The 22,751-nt window shown below is 44.2% G+C and overlaps 1 pseudogene; it reads right to left on the bottom strand.

Annotated features, from left to right (window-relative positions):
* Positions 1–12,022: 12,022 nt before the first annotated feature.
* LOC101524257 (26S proteasome regulatory subunit 10B-like) lies at positions 12,023–13,182 on the bottom strand (annotated as a pseudogene).
* Between the last annotated feature and the right edge of the window lie 9,569 nt (positions 13,183–22,751).

Consider the following 22,751-nt stretch of genomic DNA (forward strand, 5'->3'; position numbering starts at 1 on the left):
TCCCCGCGCTCCTCGCGCCGCCCGCCGGCCGCGCCCTCGCTCGGGAGCCGCACCTTGGGCCGCAGCCGCCAGGTAAGCCGGGCGCTCGGGCGACCGGGACCTTGCGGAGACCCCCGGGGCCGACCGAGCTGGCCTGGGCCCCCTGCACCGCCAAAGCCCTGTAGGGGCGCCCGGGTCAGGAGCTGGTGGCCGGGCGAGGAGAGGCGCGCTGCTGCAGGCGCCCGCGTGGAGTCACAGCTCCCAGACTTGGCCCTGGCGCCAGACGCTGGCCCCCGGGACTGGAAGTTGATCAGAAGCATAAGGCCACAGCTTGGGCAGTGCCAGGCATTCTTTGACCCCCGGAGTCTGGCTCCGCGTCGCGTCGCGTCCGTGTGGCCAAATCCTCTTAGGGCCGGTTGGCTTAATTGTGACTTACTGCACAGGGACCGCGGTGCCGCCTTGCCTAGCGTCCTCCGTCCGTCTCGCAGACACTGAAGTGGTCTCAGAAGTAGGCCATTGGAAACGTGCCGAGGTCAACATGTCAGACCCAATGGCAGCCCCTATCCACGGCCAGACTTGGAGGTGAATTGTTTTTGGAGAGGAGCGTGGAAAGTTCTATGGTTATCACTAGAAATAAGTATTGGTACATCTGGTTTTTCTCTGGGGTCCTGTGGGACCCCAAATACAGTAGCTCTGTAAGATGTTACCTGATCCTTCATCCTGCTGGTGCCGGATGTCCAGGTGCGCGGGACAGGCTAGCCCAAAGGCGAGTAGGGCCCTAGCCAAACATTGGGGAAATCCCATCACAGCTCCGGTCCCATGGTTTGACTACGGATTCCTTCCCCTAGACACAAATACATTCACTCAGAGGCTGTGAGACTGTTGTTACTTTGCTATGTGAGCTGCTAAACCAATCTTTTTTTTTTTTTTTCAAAAATACAATTTGTGAACATCTAGTTTCAATGTTGGAGCAGACTGTCAGCTAACGATGGCAGGTCCTTAAGTACACAGAGCTTCACTGGCTGCTTAGAGAAGGGGACATCCCTGCGACCTGCGGAAGCTCTCAGTTGCAGACTGTATCCGTAAACCCTTCTGTGTTACTCTTGCTGAAATGACTTCCTTCCTGTCTGTCTCACATCACAGCCCCTGCATCAGCTTCCCGGCCGTAGACAACCACCTTGAAAGCAAAGGGACAGAAAAAGCATGCCATTGCCACTTTGGAAGCAGGAGAGCTTCAAACCCAATGAAGTGAAAGAAGTGAAGTGCTCTTGGTCCCCACTGGGGTGAGTAAACCTGTCCACTGGGCTTTCAGAGTGCCATTCCTACATGCTAACCTCTAGTTGCCACTACTCGGCATTGACCTAGGTCTAAGCCAGCCTCGTGTTCACCTGTAGCCATTGCCTGGTCCCTCTCCACCCTTCCCTCCAGCACTGCATCTCCAACACAGCACCCAGAGAGGATCTTTTCACTCTACTTCAGTAATGCTTGGCTCCTGGTGTCGCTCAAGGTGAACACCAAAGTCCTTTCCGGGCATGGGCTGAATGATCTAGGGACCCTGTGTTCCTTCTTTATCTGTCTGCCCTGCTCTCCTCCCATGCCCTGTCCTCCTCTGTTCCTAGGCACAGTGGCCTCCCTGCTCTGTCTGAGCCAATGCTGGTCGGCCTCTAATGCCAAACTCATCCTCTGCCATTCCCTGCCTGCCTGCCTTCAGTAAACCAGAAAGGAGGTGACAGAACGTCTGGGGAGGGGGCAGCAAGGTGGCACACCATGCCAATCCTCCAACTGCAAGTCTAGCATCCGGTAAGGACACTCCACTTATCCAGCTCCCTCCTAATGGCCTGGGAAAGCAGTGGAGGATGGTGCAAGGCCTTGGACCCCTACACCCAAGTGGGAGAACTGAAGAAGCTCTTTCCTTCCTGTTTTGGACCAGCCAAGCTCTGGCCTTTGAGGTCATTAGGGGAGTGAACCAGCATATGGAAGATCTCTCTCCCTTTCTCTAACTCCAACTTTCAAGTAGAAAATAAATAAAAAAACAGAGGAAGATAAAAATAATAAAAGAACGTTGCCCCTTGCCACTGGTTTTTCTTCATTCAGATGTCAACTTCCAGAGCGGGCATTTGGCCTTGTGGTTAACATGTCTGGATCCCACATCAAAGTGGCTGTGTTTGATTCCTGGCTGCAGCTTCCTGCTAATACACACCCTGGGCAGCTCAAGTCCTGGTGTTCCTGCCGCCCACTTGAGTGACCTGCACTGGGTTCTGGCTGCCAGCTTTTCCATGGCTGTTACAGACATTGGAAAAAGGAATCAACAGATGGGAGTTGTACATCACCGAACATGGCCTGTACCTATCTCCCTGAAATGAATACATTGGTTATAATTTTAAACACTTATTTGAAGATGTATTTATTTTACTAGAAAGTCAAAGTTACATGGCCAGGGGCGGGGTAGGGTGGGCAGGGTGAATCTTCCATCTGTTAGTTCACTAGTGGCTGCAGCAACTAGAGCTGGGTCCGGCGGCTCCAGTTCCAACCCAGCCTCCTACTCATATGCCTGGGAAAGCAACAGAGGATGGTCCAAGTGCTTGGACCCCTGCACCCGATAGGGAGACCCAGAAGAAGCTCCTGGTTCCTGCCTCCAGATCAACCCAGCACTGGCTGTTGTGGACATTTGGTGATAGAACCAATGGAAAGAAAAATGTCTTTCATCTGTGTCTCCTCTCTCTGTAACTCTACCTTTCAAATAAATCTTAAAGTCATAAACCCATACACCCTAGTTCTCTACCACATTCTAACATATATTTTACTTTGCGTCCCTTCTCCACTGTCATGTAAGTCCATCACTTTTCTTTAAGGCTTCTTTATTTGATAGGGAAAGACAGAGTGACAGAGATTTCCGTCCTCTGGTTCATTTCCCCAGATACTCACAGTGGCCAGAGTTGGACCAGGCTGCAACAAGGGTCCAGGCACTCCAACCAGGTCTCCCACACGGATGGTGGGGACCTAAACATTTGGTCTATTTTCTGCTGTCTCTCCCAGGTGCATTAGCAAGGAACTGGATCAGAAGTGGAGCAGCTGGAACTCAAACCAGAGCTCTAATATAGAATGCTGGTATCTGTTTGATCATTGATAAATCTTCAGTACACAGTATACAGGAACTAAATGTGTATGGAATAGACGCAAGGTGTTAGCGTGTTATCTTGTATTTCTGTGACACAGTCACATACATTCTCTTATTTGTGTCCCTGATTGGGGGACAGAAGACTGGAGGAGGAAGCCTGAACTCCCTGAGCCTGTTTTCTATTTTGTAAGAAGAAAAACTGCATACCCCAAAGACTTGCAAGGAGCAGATACAATACAACCAAAGTGCCTAGCATAGTGCTGCAACTATAGAACATACACAACATAAGGTAACCGGTTCTAAGATAACCATCACAGCCCCTTGAGGTTAATGGGACAGTTAATACCATACTATTAACAGGTGAGGAAACTGACAGGAAATTCTGCGTAAGCTGCCCTAGTTCCAGGCCTGCTTTTGGAAGAATCCAGAACAAACTCACAAGTAGAGACTCACACATCCTGTCGATGTATACAAAAAGTTACAGGTTGCTTGGAGGAGGACCACTGCATGCTGGGAGGACTGGCCTCGGGCTCACACTTCACATGTCCTGTTCTTCCGGTCTCAGCTGCATACCGTTCCCACAAGGCTCACCGTGGAAGATGCTCCAGCCTGCAGAACTAAACCACATCACATCCCTCGCGGAAGCCACCGCTTGGCAGTTCCTTAGACCCTGAGCCAACTTTGCAAAACGAGTCCTGGAAGTGGCAGGGCACTGCCATTGAGGGTAGTGCTGAGAGAGTGTGGCACACCCAGTGCCACGGCCGGAAGAGAATGGGCATTGGGCAGCCACTCCTCGGCCCTAGTTCTCACAGTCAGAATTCCTGGGGCAACCCCCCTCATGTGGCCTCTGTGGTCGCACACTGTTAAGCCACCACTCGGTTCTAATAGCTCATATCAGAACACTACTTCCAGTTCCCACTGCTCTGCTTCTGGTCCATTTCTCTGCTGATGCTGCTGGGAAAGCAGCAGAAGATGGTCCAGGTGCTGGAGCCACTGCATCCCACTGGGAAATCCGGATAGAGTTCCTAGCTCCTGGTATCCGCCCGGACCAGTGCTAGCCGTTACAGCTGTTTGGGAAGCAAACCAGCAGGTGGGGGATCTCTTCCTCTCCCTTTTATGTCTCTCTCATTCTACCTTTTAAATAATAAATAAATTTTTTTCAAAAAAATAAATAAAGCTGAACTTTTTTTTTCTTCGAGCTGTTTGCTGTGATATTAAATTCTACCAGTGAAGAATTAATAGTAGGTCCTACCCATCAAGAGAATGACTCAGTGTCAACGTCTAGGCTATCATTTAACTTCAATTAAAGCTCATTTCCCACTGTTTAAATCTTAGCTACATATATCACAACAAGGCTTGTGGTCACTCAGAATCTAGAACATCTGATACTTGGCATGCCTTCCTTTTTTGCTCACACTGAGCACTAACAGCCTGGAAGACACTAGGTATCATTCGGACAGTACGCCAATGAGCCTGAATCCAACCCTGTCAACAAACCATAATCAAAATAAGCCATCTAGGGCCTGGCATGGTGGCCTAGTGGCGAACACCTTCACCTTGCTTGTACCACGCAGGGTCCCATATGGGCACCAGTTTGTGTCCTGGCTGCCCCACTCTCCTTCCAGCTCCCTGCCTGTGGCCTGGGAAAGCAGTCGAGGACTGCCCAAGGCCCTGGGACCTTGTACCCACATGTTACATGTCTTTAAAAGCAAGTAGAAAGTATGTGTGTGTGTTCTGTATTCATTTTGTTTATAAAACACACAAGATGAGTACTGTGCAAAAGCACGTATTGCGTGTGCTTCTGAGCGCCGATCACAGGTCTAAACACTGACAATACTCATGTTGAGTGTAATCAACATGGTGCCTTCCCTGAACTCATGGGAGCCTGTGCCACATCCCACACACTGGCTTGGTTTACAGCATCCTAGGAGGAAGGCAGACGGGGAGCTGCTCTCCCCTGCTAAGGTATGCCACCAGTCCTAAACCGTGCTGCCTCTGCTTCCCACTCCTCCAGTTCTGACAAACCTCCCATCCTTCACGCACTTTCCCTCACCTCAGAAACATGTTTTAAGCCTTGTTTTCCAGATACTTTTCCCCTGGTAGTGTAGCTAGTGAGAACCTCAGGAGAATGGAAGGCTTTATAGTTCAAACACTGTATCATGTCCCAGTGAGCTCTCACCACTAGGAAACGATGTGCTCACTTGCAGAGAGCATTCCAGAGAGTCCCAGATGGAGAGTAAGGTTCCGGATGTCCAGGGAGAGATGCAGTGTGTTCATCGGACAGAGCTCATGGAGCTTTGGAAAGTGTATCCAAACACCATTACACTCAGACCCTCAGGTTTGAAGTTACAGCAGTTAAATTCTTCCCCATGAGTAAGAACAACACCGATGCATATATCATAAAGATATATAGGTATTTTGAAACTGAGATCTGAACAAGAAAAACTGTACTTCTCAAATGTAGAAGTATCATTACCTTAGTTCTACCCCGGACCAAAAAAAAAAAAAAAAAAAAGCCAAAATAAATGGTTAAATCATGTAGTACGCAAAGTAACAAGTCTGTTGTGTTTCTTACACCATTTTATCCCTCACACACACATAGCTATTTCCTTTTGTTGATTTGTTTGTACTTGAAATCCTGGAGCAGTGAGAGAGAATAGACTTCTCTGTTTTCCTGATTGGAAAAGAACCGGTGCTAACATTTTGAAAGGAAATGCATTCCTGAACTTTTGAACCACTATCAGCTCTTGCCATTGTTGGAATTTATTTTTGTAAATTGCCCTATACAACTGAAGTCAGTCTACCCACCTTTAAGAAAACTGAAAAAAAAAGTTTAGGAAATGCATACTGTTTTTTTTTTTTTTTTTTAATTTTTATGGGTGAAGGAACAAGAAGAAATGCCTCCAAAATTTTTTTTAACTTGAACATATGTAAAATTCTAAAACTTCATTTTTAAGACTTACTGATGGGCCCAGCGGCGTGGCCTAGCGGCTAAAGTCCTCGCCTTGAACGCCCCAGGATCTCATATGGGCGTTGGTTCTAATCCCGGCAGCTCCACTTCCCATCCAGCTCCCTGCTTGTGGCCTGGGAAAGCAGGAGAGGACGGCCCAAAGCTTTGGGACCCTGCACCCGCGTGGGAGACCTGGAAGAGGTTCCAGGTTCCTGGCATCAGATCGGCGCGCACCGGCCCGTTGCGGCTCACTTGGGGAGTGAAACATCAGATAGAAGATCTTCCTCTCTGTCTCTCCTCCTCTCTGTATATCTGGCTTTCCAATAATAATAAAATCTTAAAAAAAAAAAAAGACTTACTGATATACATGCTATTGTAATGTCAGTAAGAGTATTTAATGCATAGGCTTTTGAAGCCCACATTCTGCATTCTATATTGTATTTGTATTTATTTTTATATATTCTATATTGTATTTTATATATTCTACATTGTATTTGCATTTATTTGTACAAATGCTTGAGTTATGAAAGAGAAAAACCCCTTCCATTTCAAATATGCCATGTTCACCCAATGGATAATTTGGTCGTAATATAGCATATGATTACATCGAAGTTTCCTCAGTTATGCCAAGGTGATTATGCATACCTGAAATTGCATACACCAGAAAAAGAGTGTGCAGAGCAGATTCGAGAAATGTGTTCCAGAAATCAGCGACAGTTGCTGTCAGCTCCAGTCTGCAGGTGGTATTCAAAGGTAAATGCAGAGGGGGCTCTGGTGCAGCTCTCTACCAAGGGACAGACCAAATCAGACAAGGTCACTTGACCGGAAAAAACAAAAAACGCAGTATCATTGGGCAAACTGATTCTTTTTAAATGCTGATACAATACTCATTCTGAAGTCATGATTATTTAATATTTGTTAAGTCCAAGACTACTGCTAGGCACTCTGTGTACATAAACAATGCATCGGTGCACTGAGCTTGCAATTCTATATTAGGCAAAGAAAGTGAAGAGCGTGGGAAACACACGCTTAGAAAATAAGGCCATTTTATTTGTATTGTTATTTTAGTTCTTAACTATCAGAAGGCCTGTTATGTAGCAGCACAAAAATTGAAAGGAAGGAAGAAAGAGAAAGCATTTTGCCTTTGGGGAGTTAAAAGAGGAAGCCCTGAGTATGAAATGGCCAAGTGTATCCAGTTAGAGACCTAAAGGAGAAGCTCACAAGGAAACGGCAAGAAGAGAAATGCTCTGAATACCGGATGGGATCCCGTACAAGGACTCTGTAAAGACACGGAATGGGGCACGGCTGAGAAGAAAATAGGACCGCCCCAGCTGCTGAGCGACGCGTCCCCGTGGTCCGACCATCTCCTGTGCTTCCCTTATAACAACGTTTTGCTTATCACACAGAGTGAATTTGCCAGTGATAAGTGCTGGTGAGACATTTAAGTGGAGTTCAGTTTCATCTCACGCTTATCTCATCTATAAGGAATGAGTCTGTGTCATTCTAACGAGGCAGAAAGAATGCAGAGATAATTAAACCACGTTACAGACCCATAAAACTCACAGTACTCCACCCAGCGCTGGACAGGTGCCCCACAGATGGGTCTACTGTCAGAAAGGGAGACCATCAGCGTGATTGGAGCAGGATTTTACTATTTGCTATGGGGAGAAAAAACTGTATTTTCAGTGGAATCAATAAATGCAGCTTTCAAAGAGCAGGGTGGAATAGATGGTGCAGGTAATAGAGTAGGACTGTCTTGCAAGCTGACTTCAGCACTGAACTTGAAAGCCTGCTGTAATGCACATTAGTTCTGTGACCTTGAGTTAAGAACTTAACCTGCTGAACCTTGTTCTGCACCTTTGTAAACGCGATTAGAAATATCTCTCTTGCCAGATAAATATAACAATGACTCCAAACAGAATTAATACAAGTAAATAGTCTTTCTTATCTCTACCTTCTTCCAAACAGGAAGTGTATTAGTCATGGAATATTTACATGACCTTTCCGGTTTCTAGGAAGCATTTTAGGTTAAAATGTAAACCTAGGGCTGGCACCATGGCATAGCACGTTAAGCCAACACCTGAGATGCCGGCATCCCACATAGGCGCTGGTTCAAACCTCAACTGCTCCACTTCTATCCAGCTCCCTGCTAATGTGCCTGGGAATGCAGTAGAGGGTAGATAAGTCCCTGGGAGCCCCTGCACCCAAAGGAAAGATCCAGGCTCCTGGCTTCACACTAGCCCAGCTCCTGTCATTGCAGCCATTTGGAGAAGGAACTATCAAATGGAAGATTCCATTTCTTCTCTCTCTGTGTCTCTCTCCCCCTCCCCTCTTTTTCTTTTTCTCTGTGTGTGTGTTTAACTCTGCCTTTCCAATATATTTTTTTTAAGTTTTACTTTTGTCAGCCTAAGCTAAAATAGTAACAAAAATGCACTTTAATTGACTTGTCATAAATACCTCAGATCTTCAAAAAGACATCAGTTCAGTATGATTGATGCTTCCTGGCTGTGGGTGATACATATTCTCAGCTGGCCCGGCTGGACAGAGCTGGCAGTCTCTAGAAAGCCTCATTTCCCACAGAACAAACGAGAAACCACGTACTAGAACAATCACACCTGAGATCTGAAGGCTACGGGAAGAATGAAAACTAGAATCCACTCCTACAAATATTCAGTCCATCACCATGTTCACATTCATTTTGTAAAGCAATAAATACATGCCACCTATGAATTTGGTGATGTACACTTCCTTCTTCATAAAAAAAGCTTTTTTTTTTTTTTTCTTTGGAAGGCAGTGCTATGGCAGGGGTTGGGGAGACCCAGAGACAGAGAAGGAGAGAAAGAGATATGTCAACTACTGGTTCACTTCCCAAATGGCCACAACAGCCAGGGCTAAACTAAGCTGAAGCCAGGAACCAGGAAATCCATTCAGGTCTTCACACGGTGCAGGACCAATTGCACCATCTGTGACTGCCATCCCAGGCACATTAGCTAGGAACCGGATAGGAATTAGCAGCTCTTGGCTTCAGATAGGCTCAGCTCCAACTGTTGCAGCATGGTACATGAAGATCTCTCTCTCGAATTCTTTCAAGAAAAACAAATGAATAGCTTTTTTTAAAGATTTATTTATTTTATTACAAAGTCAGATATACAGAGAAGAGGAAAGACAGAGAGGAAGATCTTCTATCCGATGTTTCACTCCCCAAGTGAGCCGCAATGGCTGGTGCTGTGCCGATCCGAAGCCGGGAACCAGGAACCTCTTCCAGGTCTCCCACACGGGTGCAGGGTCCCAAAGCTTTGGGCCGTCCTCGACTGCTTTCCCAGGCCACAAGCAGGGAGCTGGATGGGAAGTGGAGCTGCCGGGATTACAAGCGGCGCCCATATGGGATCCTGGGGCGTTCAAGGCGAGGACTTTAGCTGCTAGGCCACGCCGTTGGGCCCAATAGTTTTAAAATATATAGAGACAGGCTTGGCGCAGTAGCCTAGCAGCTATTGCCTTGCATGTGCCCGGGATCCCATATGGGCACCGGGTCTAATTCCAGCAGCCTCGCTTCCCATCCAGCTCCCTGCTTGTGGCCCGTGAATGCAGTTGAGGACAGCCCAAAGCCTCAGGACCCTGCACCTGCATAGGAGACCCGGAAGAGGCTCCTGGCTCCTGGCTCCTGGCTTTTTCACTTGTGGAGTGAATCAGTGGACAGACAATCTTCCTCTCTGTCTCTCCTCTTCTCTGTATATCTGACTTTCCAATAAGAAATAAATCTTTAAAAAGCATATATATATATATATATATATATATATATATACACATACATATAAGGATGCCTCTGGCCAAGATGCATGCCTGGCTCTTGCTCTCTGCCAGCTTCCCTTCTTTGGCTCCGCCTGGTTCTTGGCACGTACATCTGTATAAGAAGCAAATTGGACCATACAGTTCTCCCAAAGCTTGGAGTCTTCCAGTGGCTTTCTGATACTCACTTCAAAAAGTGCCAGGCCCTTCACACTGTATTCAGGAGCCCTACGTGTTTCAACCTGGCTATGACTGTCTAGTTTCCTCTTGTCGCATTTTCCATCCACACGAATCTACTTCATTTATTCCCAATAATTGGATCTATGGGGATTTTCCCTGCCAATCCCTTAATGCCTTGCCTCTGTATCTCCAGCCCACCATCCTCTTCATGCGTTTCCTCACCTTTGAAATGCCCACCTCTCTTGCAGTAGTCTGCTAAGCGAAGGATTGTGGCAGGCAGCATTCCACAGCAGACCTGCAAGAATTTGAAACACCTGAATTCCAACCCAGAGTCTTTCTACAGGCCAGATGCTTATGCACACGCTTATCGTTCTGTGTGTTGCTGTGTTCTGCCTTTTAAATAAAGAATCTCTTTTTCTAAATAGATACATTATAAACTCATGAAGCATAACATCTACAAAAGACTTAATCCTGGACTTTTTCAACCAAGCAGATTTGAGTAACTTTCAACCATTTTCTTAAACCACAAATGATAATAATATTTGCTGTACTTTGTTGTAACCCTGTAGTTAAACTGGGGAGTATTGTCCCCTGTGGTTCCAGAAGCACTTTAAAAGTAATGGAAATTATAATGCGGTCTGGAGAGAATTATGAGAATATTAATTAACATTGACTTGTCCTAGTTTCCATAGTTTTCCAAAATGGAGAATGATGATGAATGTGGCAAAACTGACATATTTTCAAAATATGACTGTGCCTCAGAATTATAGATTGAAACCAAGTCTAATGAATCTTTAGAAGGGATGATTTCTGGTGGAGCACAGCATTTTTACCTAGAAAATTTCATAATAATTTATACTTTGGATACGCCAGGGACTCAGCGGAACTATTGAAATACGAAAGGAATCAGGCAGTTTCTGACAATGAGAAGTCGGCAGTATTTTATCTCCCAAGGCATGGCCTATTCATAGTCTTACTTTGATGAGCACACATAATATGTATTAACGTTGACAAGAGTTAACACACAATTTTAAGAAGAAAATTGCACTACGTGAGCCTAGCTCCCAAATGATTAATAAGTAACAAGAATTATGTTTAAATAGAAATCTACATTAAAATAGCAGAAGCCAAGAAATTAGGCTCAATTACACTGTCAGACACTAAGATGAACTGAAAGAGAGTTGGGAGACCCAAAATATTAATATGACACAGTAAGTTCCTAGGCTACAAAGTAAATTGATTATTTGATTTATTGCCAGCTGATCCAAACCAAAATCTGTACAGATTATCTTTTAAAATGAGCAAATATTACTTTTGATCATAATTTTTAGAAAGTTATGTATGTGCAGGTAATTTTTCCCCTAGCTATCACACAGCCTAATCACAGTAGCAGAGGATGTCACGGTGCTCCGGGAAAAGGAGCAAACACTTACACAGCTATGTTCTACAGACCAAGAAGTTCTGATGATCACCACGTGTGGGGCTATTTTATAGGAAAATTAAAAACCCGACCTAAATACAAGTTCATCTGGCTTATCAAATAAATAGCTTACTTACTAATGAGTTAAAAGTGCTTACTAAATGAGTTTAGAGGACAGCAAATGTCCTCTTAGTAAAGATAAGAATAGGGCCCGGCAGCGTGGCCTAGCAGCTAAAGTCCTCGTCTTAAATGCACCAGGATCCCATATGGGTGCCAGTTCTAATCCCGGCAGCTCCACTTCCCATCCAGCTCCCTGCTTGTGGCCTGGGAAAGCAGTTGAGGACGTCCCAAAGCTTTGGGACCTTGCACATGCGTGGAAGACCTGGAAGAGGATTTGGGCTCCTGGCTTCAGATTGGCACAGAACCGGCCGTTGCGGTCACTTGGGGAGTGAATCATCGGACAGAAGATCTTCCTCTCTGTCTCTTCTCCTCTCTGTATATCTGACTTTGCAATAAAAATAAATAAGTCTTTAAAGAAAAAATGCTCTCTTACAGTACTCCCAGACCATTTTCAATGTTTTATAAAATGTTCCCACAGCAAATATGAAAAGCTTCATCATTCTTTTGTAACTTCTGCTGCAATTAATGCAACATTAACAACATACAAATTTCTTCTGTACCAATCTTAAAAGTTGAATCGCTGAATTATATACTAATTTGTTACTCATACATATTTTATTCATATATTTTAATGAGATCATTGCCAGTACACACATTATTTTCCTTAACTTTAGTTTTACATCAAGCTAACACCTGTCATGCAGCCAGCAAAAACCTTACCATAAATTACACAGGTTTGTAGTCCAGTTTAGACTCTAGCTTCTTAGAATCAGCCACTTTTCTGACTGTTTTCATGAAGTCTTCCTGTACTACAAAATCATGATCAGCACGAATTGCAAACATACCTGCTTCAGTACAAACATTTTTCAGGTCTGCTCCATGAAAGCCATCCGAAAGTTTCACAATTCCCTCACAATCTATTCCTCCATGTTACGTAATGGGACCTGCATGGATTTTCAATATATCTAATCTTGCGTGTTCATTCGGTAAATCAATATGTGTTTTTCTATCTAATCTTCCTGCACATAGCAAAGTAGGACCCAGTATATCTTTCTGATCTGTTTTTGGCCATGCTCATTTTAACTCTATACACAGTATCAAACCCATCCATTTGATTCAGTAACTCCATTAAAGTTCTCTGAATCTCTCTATCAGCTGAAGTATCCTCAGAAAACCGATGACCACCAAAGGCATCTATTTCATCCACAAAAATGATGCACGGCTGAAGGTCTCTGGCATAATTAAACATTTCTCTGATAAATGAGCACTTTCACCAATGTACTTGCCCACAATAGAGCTAGGTACAACCTTTAAGAAGTCACAGTCCCGTTGACTGGCAACAGCTCTTGCCACGAGTGTCTTTCTGTGCCTGGTGGTCCATATGACAACCAACCTGTTGGAGGTATGATTCCTACATGCTGGAATAATTCTGGGTTTGTAAGAGGTAATTCTACCACCTCTCTTCATTCCTGGATCTGTTCTGACAGGCCTCCAATCTCAGAGTAAGGAATATTCCCAGGGTCCTCATGTGACATATTGGAAACCAGTGGATCCAACCTTTCTGGGCAAATGGCTCATGATAGTAAGTGTGGCCATATCCAAGGCAACTTTCATTCCTGGCTTCAGCTTACTCCTGTCGCGCTGCCACCGTATCTTGGTGCATTTGTAGCTTTAACAATGGATTTCTTGCGCCTTATCTCGAGGGTCTGCCAGAATGAGTAGCTGTCGCTCATGGAGGATGAGGGAAATGAGATTAATTATCTTTACGAACGTGTAATTGAGCATATTCTTTCTTTTTAAAAAAGGTTTATTTATTTTTATTGCAAAGTCAGATATACAGAGAGGAGAAGAGACAGAGAGGAAGATCTTCTGTCCGATGATTCACTCCCCAAGTGACCGCAACGGCCGGTTCTGTGCCAATCTGAAGCCAGGAGCCCAAATCCTCTTCCAGGTCTTCCACGCATGTGCAAGGTCCCAAAGCTTTGGGCCGTCCTCAACTGCTTTCCCAGGCCACAAGCAGGGAGCTGGATGGGAAGTGGAGCTGCCGGGATTAGAACTGGCACCCATATGGGATCCCGGGGTGCTCAAGGCAGGACTTTAGCTGCTTGGGCCATCTGTCACTGCTTTTCCCAGGCCGTTAGCAGGGAGCTGGATCAGCAATGACAGCACGGATACAACCCATACTTATGAGCGATGCCAGCATTACAGGTGGCAGTGTTATGTGCTGCCTCACAACACCAGCCACTAGGGAAATGTTTATGCTTTAGACAGTGATGAAGCATGCGTTTGAAGATGTGCTTTTTCATTGGAAGGCAGAGTTACGGAGAGAGAGGGAGGGAAGGAGGGCAAAATCTTACATCCACTGGTTCACTTCCCAAATTGCCCAACAACTGGGCAGGGCTGAACCCAGCAGGCTAGAACTCCACCCAAGTCTCCCACGAGGGTGTCAGGAGCCCAGGCACTTGGGTCATTTACTGTTGTCCCAAGCCCATAAGCAGCGAGCTGCAGCGCAAGTGGAACAGCTGGGACATGAACTGCCCCACATACGGGATATTGGCAATGCAGGCAGCCATTTCACCCACTGCATCCGTGGCCCCACACACACTGGCCCCAATGATGGAGAATTTTTAGCATTTCAAAACTCATGGGTACTGATGACTACAAGTACAAAGAACTCCCTAAAAATACCACAGAGTTTTCAGAATTTTTTTTGAAAAGGTCAAATTATTTTCTGCTTGATAGACATTACATCATATTGTAATTGTATCTAAATAATTTGATTGATGTATATTAGAAGTTGTAGAGTCTTGATCTAGGACACATACTATCTGTAGACATAACTGCTTTGGTCTACCCGGCGTTGGCCTGTGTGATGTTAAAGTGACCACAGGATTCAAATCCAAGGGAACCTGCTTCTAAAAGCTTCCATGATGTCATGCTGTCTCTTTGAGCTTTTTTCTAGGCCACTCATCTACTAGAAATTTTGAAATCTTTCATCCATAGAGAGGTACAAGTACAAAAGAACACAATATAATGCAGTAATGACTGCATTAAAATTAATGATTTTGAGAAAGTGGTTAGGAAAAAATGTTAAAAGGAGATCACCTTTTCACTTTGTGTAAGCAATGTTTTTGAGGATTTAATATCACAGATAAAATTATGTCATTTACATAGTTGTAAATGCCTATGTTAAAAAGTTCATGAGAGATGTGTAATATGGAAAAAATTGCATGGATTTTAAAAATTTGCATGAAAGTATAAGGGGACTTCAAAAGTTTTTACGGAAAATAGGCTTAAAAGATAAGAATATTTTTAAAAAGATAAAACTAAATAATGGGTGTTTCCTGGCATAATCTTTATCGAGATTAAAACGTGTTTTATAAGTGATGATATCAACCATTTAATCTATTTGTAAAGAATCAAGAGTTCTGGGAATTTAACCAAACCAAGAAAATCTTTTTTATATTATCACTGAAAAAGATGCATGCCCTTTGAGGAATTTTTTAATGTTAGGAATTAAAAAGGAATCAGAAGGAGCCAAGTGAGGGCTGTGAGGTGAATTCCAAAGATTTTCGGCTGGGATGCTGAGAGTATTGCTGTCCGCTGAGGCGGGGTCCGAGCAGGGCACGGCTGTCATGGGCAACTCTCCTGGGAACGTGTTCTGGGCATTCCTCTGCAGCGTTCCGTGTTGTTTCTCAGTATACTCTCTTCATAAGCACATGGTATTGCTCTTTGATCCTCTGGAAAGTCAACAAGCACAAATGTCTGGATCGTCTCCACAAGCTGCTGCAGTGCCCTTGGCTCCCCACCCGTCCACTTTGGCTTGGCTTAGAACTCTTCCACTTCCGGTTAACCATGAGCTTGGTTGTGCTTTGTCTGCAGGATTTTGCTGTTAAAGCATGTTTCATCTCCTACTGCAGGGCTTAGAAGACACAACTCAGATCCCAGTACCACTCGTTTAAAATTTCCATTGAACATGCCTGCCTGAAGCTTACCTGAGTACAAGTTTTGGCATGCATCAAACAGTTTGCTCCATTTTGATTTTTCAGTCCTAAATGTGTAAGCTAAACCATTTGGGTGTCTGTTAGCTACTGTTTTTGCTGTTAATTAGTAGTCTTCCTCAACTAGAACAACAAAATTGATTTTTTTTCCCCTGGCAAATTGATGTCTATGGTCTTCCATATGGAATTGATTATGAACACTGTCTTGACCCTTCTTCAAATGAGCTATCCATGACGAACTTGGGATTGGTTGGTTTGAAGTATCATACATATGTTTTTCATAAAGTTTCACCCTAGGGGCCTGGTGCGGTAGCCTAGTTGCTAAAGGTCTCACTTTGCATGCAGTAGGATCCCCTGTGGGCACTTGTTCGCATCCTGGCTGTTCCACTTCCCTTCCAGCTCCCTGCCTGTGGCCTGGGAAAGCAGTCGAGGACGGCCCAAAGCCTTGGTACCCTGCACATGTGCAGGAGAGCCACAAACTCCTGGTTCCTGGCTTTGGATCAGCTCAGTTCAAACCATTGTGCCCCCTTGGGGAGTGAACCAGTGGATAGATCTTTCTCTCTGTCTCTCCTTCTCTCTGTAAATCTGATTTCCAGTAAAAATAAATAAAAATCACTTATTAAAAGCTTCACCCTCATGTATTATTTATTCTTGATTTAATTTCAGTAGAACACACATTACTTTGTGAGTTTTCACTCTGATGTTTAATCCTTCTTAGTGCCTGAAACTAGACCTTGTTTAAATATGTCATAACAAGTTAGTATGAGTTTATTTCTATGCCAAAAAATTGAAATCCATCCATAGTTCCTTCATACTATAAAGATCTTACAATAATTTTTCTTTAGTTTCATTTTTTCAAAAACTTCCAGTGCCCTCATGTAACAATGTTTTGGATATTCACTTAGTTGCTTCTATTATTAAGTGTGGATGCGTGTGCTTGCGTGTGGACCCTACTGTGTGTATATACGGCCACGGCCACGTTCTCCGGCTCTCTGGATCTCTACCCTCTGCCACTTTGGTCTCTGTGCTGACAGGTTGGCCTGGAAGGATAATAGCAATGGATTGTAGGTTCTGCCTCTAGGATGGATGCAGCCGCAACCAAAGGGCCCGGCAAGGGTTTGCGGTGGTTGTCCACCATATCCCTCCCTAACGGATTCACTGTGAAACTGGGCAGTCTGCTTTACAGGATGTAGGACTGGTGAAGACTTGGGTCTTCTTAGTCCCAGAGAACTGTATTAGTGTGGTTTTCTGGCCATCCTCAAATTACCCAGTATGGCAGTCTCAGGTCATTTCATAGTAGGAGGCTATTGAAACCCTTAGATCATATAAATTTTTAACAGACATGTTATCAAGGAGTGTATGGTTGCTATTTTTCTCTGCCCCCATCCTCAGCTCAATGTCGATTCTTCCACCCATCACTTCCCAAAATAGAGTGGAAAGAGATAAGCGATCTCCCCTTCTTGAAAAAGCTGACAAACAGAGTGTAGGATTCTGGGTGGCCGGGCTTTCTCGGAGAGAGCCTGCTATAGGGTGGAGCTCCGCGGAAGGCCAGGGACGAGAGAAGGTCCGCTGGCTCCGTGCCTGGAACCCTGTTCTCAGCGCTTCCCTTTGCCCGTTGCCCTCTTGACCACTATGGGACTGAACGCACCGTGTGCAGCGTGAGAACGGCCCCCCAAAAGTTCATGCTGAAACAAAGTGGCAAGGCGAAAGTTGGAAACCGTGATGTTCTGACAAGGGCCGTTGAGGTGGGAGTAGTTTAGTCACCTCAGGGAGGGCTTGCTGTGACAAATGCTGTTTTGGCTCGGCTTGCTCTCTGTCTTCCCTGCTGTGCAATGCCTAGCTTGCCATGCGGCAAAGCCCGAACCAAACAACCCCTCTCCGGATGCAGTCTCTAACCTCCGCCTTCCCAGATTCTAGAATTCTGAGAAATAAACTTTTCGTTATAAATTACCCAGCCTGTGGCATCATGATAGCAGAGAAAAAAGATTCAGACAAATGTACTCCCATTTTAGTCTAATTAGAGTTTCTGTCACTTGCAACTAAAAAAAGAATAGTGATTAAAGTAATGGCAGAAAGCTGCAAATGGGTATGCTTGCAATATTTGAAGCTAATTTTTTTTTCAAAGATTTCAATGGTGTTGGCAAGAAATACATTAGAAAGTCCTGACCCATATATGTTTTCAAATCAGTAGGACTCTTTCTTAGGGCAGGGTCGAGGGGAGTTTCATCTGGGCTTTGTGGAAATGCAGTTTGTTTTAGGACATATCTTAGAACATTGTGGGTCCAGGTTTTTTTCTTGGAGGGGAACATGGCTGGTTTAGCAGAGGTGGGATGTGTGGTGGAGTGTGCAGGGGAGAATTTGCCCTTGCTTCCATGCTAAAAGTAAGTAAATAAGTAAATAAATGGTTAAGTATGCATGATTAATGGGTTTTGGTTTCACTACTCATTGTGGAATTTTACTCTTTTTTTTTTTTAGTTGAAGAGAACTTGAGTGAATGTTAGGTAGATTATCAGAATATGTTTTTCCTAAATGGGTTCCCTTCTCTCCCTGGAGGCACCATGTTGTACTGGGTACAAAAGCTGCAGAAAAGATGAATGGAGAATGTATACTTATCAGAATTTGCATATATTAACAATGCTTGTCACCCACTTCCCTGGCAGCGCAACTATGAAGTGAACAAACAAAGCTTTTGAAAAAATACAAAATGGCCCATCAATATTTAGTAGTTTACCTTTCTAAATTTAGAAATAGTCAACCAACATAACTCCCCATTTTTAGTTCAAAGTTCTTGTTTTGACTAAGATCCTAAACCTAGCACCAGAGCATACCTATTATTACCAGTAATAATAAGACTAAAGAACTTGGGGTGCTGAGAAAAGAATTTTTATGACGACTAAGGAGCATTATTTGAACATTGAAACAGAGAACACCAGATCAAGAAGCAACCATGGAGGAAAGCTGTGGAATCTAAATCCAAGTTGTTCTCAGTATCAAATTGCTTTTTTTCTTTTTTCACTTGCAAAACAGATGTTTGTGAATTCATTTGGGAACTAGAAAAAGCTATTCCTAGGGAAATAATGCTTAAAACGGTAGCCAGGGGTTGGGCGTTTGGCAGAGTGGTTAAAATACTGGTTAAAATGCCCACACCTCCTATTGGAATGCCTGATCTTCATTCCAGCTTCCTGCTGATACAGATGCTGGGAGGCAGTGGGGCCGGCTTCCTGCCACCCATACGGGAGAGCTGCATTGAGTTCCAGGATACTGCTCTAACCCAGGTTCAGCACTAGCCTTTGCAGGCATGTAGACAGCGAATCAGGGGACGAGAGCTCTCTCTGTCTCTTGAAAACTTTTTAAACAATGATAGTTAGGTTTCTAGCAGGCCTTACAATTTTACTGGACCCCATACAAACTCTGTTGCCCTGTTGTTCTTGGGGAGAAAAATGAAATTCCACCTGCAGCCTGGAATGCGAACACATCTCCCTACCTTCTGACATCATTGCCAGTTTGCAAAAGAGGAGTGGAATCCTCCAGTCCCTTCAGCGGGGCCAACAAGGGAAAGGAATTCCTTCCTTCGTGGTGATACAAGAAGAAAGAATTCTAAGGTGGCACATGTTAACAAGAAGGAAGCAATGACTCATATAACAAGGCTGTTTCCGAGTTACTTTTCAGAGTTTGGGAAGGGCCCAATTCTCAACACTTGACTCATTTTCTTTCTCAGTAAGTTTGTCATTGCTACTGTATGTTTGGTTTGGTTTGAAAGAAATAACTGTGGGGGCCAGCACAGAGCTGTAGGCTAATCCTCTGTCTGCAAGGACTGGCAGCCCTTAGGGGTGCTAGTTTGTGTCCTGGCTGCTCCACTTTCAATCCTGCTCTCTGTTTATGGCCTGGGAAAGCAGCAAAGGACAGCCCAGGTCCTTGAGCTCCTGTACCTGTATGGGAGACTGGGAGGAGGCTCCTAGGTCCCAGCTTGAAATCAGCTCAGGTCTGGCCATGGCCACCATTTAGGGAACGAACTAATGGATGGAAAATTCTCTTTCTCTCTGTCTCCTCTCTGTTTCTCCTCTCTCTATAAAATCTGCCTTTCAAATAAAAATAAATATATATTTAAAAAATAATGTGTTATTATTCTACTATGGGAGGTAGCAGGTGTTTTAAATTCTGTTTCTTGTAGGTAAATAATCATCTGTAAAGCCAGGGCTGTCTCTTTTCTAGACCTTCATGATCTGAAGAATCTCACTCGGTGCCATTGTAGTGGGAGGCCAAGACCCACACCCCAGCTGTACCAGGCACCTGTCGGACGGACACTGACAGCATCACCGAAGCTCAACCTCTCAATGTGACTGCAGCTCAAGCCAGAAAAAATGCTGAGGTACATTTTAAACAATGTTAAGCTTCCAAAACTTCCTCTTCCCTTAAAAAAACATTAGCATGCAAAGGAGTGAGCAATCACTAAGAAGTTTTTCTGCTGCCAAATTATTGGCTAATTATACCAATCATTGCATTTTTTTAGCCTATCAAACCATGCTTTGATCATCCAGAGACAAAAATGTTGCTTGGAACCAATCCACAGGGCAACAAATAGAGTCTGTTTAGATTGTTCTTCCCGGGAGCCACATTGCCAGTAGCACTCATTATTGGTGCTGACCACTGGGACATGGCACAACTCCATAAGGAGCTCAAGAGTGCTTTTATTTATTTATTTATTTATTTATTTTTATTACAAAGTCAGATATACAGAGAGGAGGAGAGACAGAGAGGAAGATCTTCCTTCCGATGATTCACTCCCCAAGTGAGCCGCAACGGCCGGTGCTGCGCCGATCCGAAGCCAGGAACCAGGAACCTCTTCCAGGTCTCCCACATAGTGCAGGGTCCCAAAGCTTTGGGCTGTCCTCAACTGCTTTCCCAGGCCACAAGCAGGGAGCTGGATGGGAAGTGGAGCTGCCGGGATTAGAACCGGCACCCATATGGGATCCCGGGGGCGTTCAAGGCTAGGACTTTAGCCGCTAGGCCACGCCGCCGGGCCCAGAGCTCAGGAGTTCTTACAACTGGAGTCCTCACTTGGCACCTGCCCCTCTAAGATGTTCCTAAGAGTGAGCAAACATAGCCACTCACACAAACTTAGCCCTCTTCCAGAAAATGAGAAAGTCTGTGTCAGTGGGTCAACTCTTATTTAAATGTCTGTTTTATAGCACCCTCCCCCTATACTCTGTTACATTAAAAAAAGGGCTGCATATTTTATACCTTTTAAAAATACATAAAAACGGCAGAGTGCTATTTTCAGATTATCTAATAGGACTCATGTATGATAAAGGTAAGAAGTATCTGCCACGTTAGGAAAACTCCGTATTGACTGCTTGGCTGACATGAATAATTTAGAAGTTTTTCTAATCTTATGTGTATCTCTACATTGGAAAACATTTAGAGTTCATCTGGCATTAAGCCTTAATCACCACCTGGAAAGTTTACCCTGCATATCTCGAAGTGTAGTGAACCAGTGAAGTGACGATTGGTTGGACTGGAATTATTGAGTTGATATGAGAAAATTGATGACAATGTTGGCACGCACCCTAAGAAATAACTGAAACATATTTAATTCATTCACTTGCCAGTGCCAACTTTATCTCTGAATGAACTAAATACTTAATAACCATCAACAGTTATTGTTGCAAAGGGCTTTTTCAAATCTTTGCTGTTCCTTTGAAAGGTGGAGGGGGAGCGTTCCCGAGGCTGATTCAATGCAGATTCTGTAACCGCCAGGGCCAGGAGCTGAAACGCAAAGCAGGTCTCCCATGTGAACAGCGGACTTGACCTAGTAGGAACAGGAATAGGGCAGAGAAAAGCCACACAACGAAGCCTGCCAGTATAGAACACACGCATCCTGATGAGTGGCATTCTCACTGCTTTGCTGATTGCCCTCCCGAAAGGCTCTCTGAGTCTACCATATACACAGGCTTATTGGGTACTAAAGCTTTTCTTTTTCTTTTCTTTTTTTTTTTTTTTTTTTTTTTTGGAAATCCAGGCATACACAGGGTTTTCAGAACGCTCATAGAAAAGGTACAACAATCCGTGGATTTCAAATTTTCTTTGTTCCCAAATAAGTTTATCTTTTAACTTCACTGTTCCATAAACTTTTGAAGTACCTGAATATTATATTGTAGTTTTAAACAGTTTGATGGCCCAAAATATTGTAGATTTTAGATTTTTATTGCATTGGGCTTTTTTCTGTCAGTTTTGAGACAACTTTCTATTGATAATAAGCAGTGGTAACTCTCTAATTAGGGTCAGAGCTTAACAAAAACCATCTGCCCTTTTCCCTACCTGAGTTCTTCTCTCATGACTGTCACACACACACAATTGCAGCACCTCCTTCTGTGCTTTGAGAGTGGTAACACGCCATTGCTTCTTTTCCAATAATGGGTTCAAACATTGCACAGTTAGCTCCTTGCGGCACTAAATCCACCATCTCTGGGGTTAGGGTTCCAAGTCTTCCAGAGACATTAGGAGACGGGTGGAAACCATTCTTGCCCACGTCAAGATCCAGCAAGACAGAAACAGCATGTTAGCCAGGGTCTGCAGCTTAAGGAATCACAAGTAACCGGAGAGAAAGGATACATACGTTTACACTGAACCGAAGGCGCTCTTGGGGAATATGAGGGGAAAAAAAAAATGCTGCTGTGGCGTCCAGGTGTAGGAATGTTTGCTAGAGGCGCAGCAAAAGATAAATCCACATCTGATAAATTCACATCTGCTGAAGACTCTTCCATCAATTTGTTTCCAAAGACAGTGAACAGGGCCGGAGCTACAATTTCTTCATATCTTCTTCTTCCCTTCTTTCTTCTCCTTCTCCTTCTTCTTCTTTTATTTTATGTTATCTTATTTATTTTTTAAGAAACAAGTGCATTCTAGAAGAGGCCAGGATGGTAGGTAAACTAGGAGATCAAACCTCTGCTGAGTTGTTGTATTATTTAGCCCTAAAGAAGTAACTCCCAAAAGGACCCACCTCTTAAACCTGGTGGAAAATTCACCAAGTTTTGTGCCATAGTACTAAAAAAATTCTGCCAGTCTGTTTAGTTTTTAAAAGATTTGTTTATTTAGTTTTATTTGAAAGATTTTTTTAAAATGTACTATTATTGGAGCTGAGCCAATCCAAAGGCAGGAGCAAGAAGCTTCTTTGGGTCTCCCATGCGAGTGCAGGGT

Source organism: Ochotona princeps, chromosome 32 (assembly GCF_030435755.1).
Source record: "Ochotona princeps isolate mOchPri1 chromosome 32, mOchPri1.hap1, whole genome shotgun sequence".
NCBI lineage: Eukaryota > Metazoa > Chordata > Mammalia > Lagomorpha > Ochotonidae > Ochotona > Ochotona princeps.